Here is a 1,641-nt window from a genome sequence, read left to right as displayed (position 1 = left end):
TTTAGAAAGTTCCAAGCTTAAATGGCTTTTATGACCATCGACAAAAAGAATGACAGAAAATTCTATTTTGTTTTTAACTAACCATGGATAAACTATATTAGCAACATATTTATAAAATGTGGCAGCTACCATCCAATAATTTGGCAAATATTGAGCAATGTGCAAAGGAATCCTTTTGTATGGGTGTATAATCATTGGAGGTAATGATTTTCTATCTGGAGAATAAGTGCAGAGGACTGTAATGTTTTCTTTTTCTGCACTTCTAGCTACCTCATAAAAATTACTCATTGTCTTAGATCCTAAAACAATGTCAGATTTTGGACATAACTGTAAGCCAGTTTCATCACAGTTTAAAATCCTTCGTGGATCATTGAGTATATCTAAGCTACCTTCTTCCTTTAAGTATAATTTTACATCACTAAACCAATACCGAATAGAACTCTCCGTTACTTTAGCTCCTGCTTTAGATATAATTTCAGCATTTCTTTTTTTAATTTCTGAATATCTTTTCAAGAATAAATTAAACCATTTAATGCCTGGCCGATTATTAATAAAAGGATTTTGTTTTGGAGATTCTTTTGAAACACTTTGTACTAAATCTTTTAATTGTTCTGGGTGAACTGGAAAGTCAACATTAGTATTCGACAATATCCAATTTAAAATTTGACTTTCTTTGTCAACTGATAACACAGATGGTGGTTCCATTTTACGCTCTAAAAGAACTTTATTATTTACTTTGGTATTAAGTATAGCTTTAGGTATTCCTGTTTCCTTATTTACCTGATTGAGTGATTTTTTTTTTCACTCACAATAGCTTCAACTGCATTAATCAAATCATTATAAGTACCTAGTTGGCAACGTTTCTTAAAAGTAATAAATTATAGCGCGTGCAATCGTACGTCTAAAAAGGTACCACCGATAGGGACCACGCGCAATCATATCGCGCTCACTCAAAATCGAACAGTTATCAATAATTGATTTTTTTAACTAGAATCTTGTTTCAAAAATATTTTTACCAAAAACTTCATTAAAGAAAATTTAAATTGTGTTAAAACCATTGTCAATAAAAACTACATATCTGTGATCAAATAACACTTAACTTATTGGTTTTAAAATAGTTTTCGTGTATCCAAATAAAGTTATTATTATCATATAAATGAATGTCGTGTATCTTAAAAAATTAGTTTGAGTATTAAATAAATTATGTTATGAATTTTCAAGAAAAATTATGAAAACAATTTCGTTTTTCAAATATAAACGTACTAATTCATGGTACACATGAGGTACTCTAATTATTCTCTTGATGCCCCCCCCCCCTTAAAATTCCTATGAAGTTGATTAGAAGTATTATTTACCTAGACATAATTATGGTCAAGGATTTCACTCTGGGTAAATTTACTAATGGACATTTAACGTTCAAATTCAAATGACATTACACTTTTTAAAATATAAACAGTGCTTGATTTGGAAAAAAAATAGAAGGGGGACTCATCGGATGTTTGATAAACGAGCGTTCCACACAAAATTAACCGTCACATTACCGTGGGGGCAAATAGAAGAGGTACGCTAAACAAAAATTAAAAAAGAAGGGGGACTCCGTCCCCCCCCCCCAAATCAAGCACTGAATATAAATACTATGAA

The sequence above is a fragment of the Melanaphis sacchari genome, unplaced genomic scaffold (genome assembly GCF_002803265.2).
Source record: "Melanaphis sacchari strain LSU unplaced genomic scaffold, SCAv2.0 Contig123_pilon_pilon, whole genome shotgun sequence".
NCBI lineage: Eukaryota > Metazoa > Arthropoda > Insecta > Hemiptera > Aphididae > Melanaphis > Melanaphis sacchari.
This window is presented reverse-complemented; position numbering follows the sequence as displayed.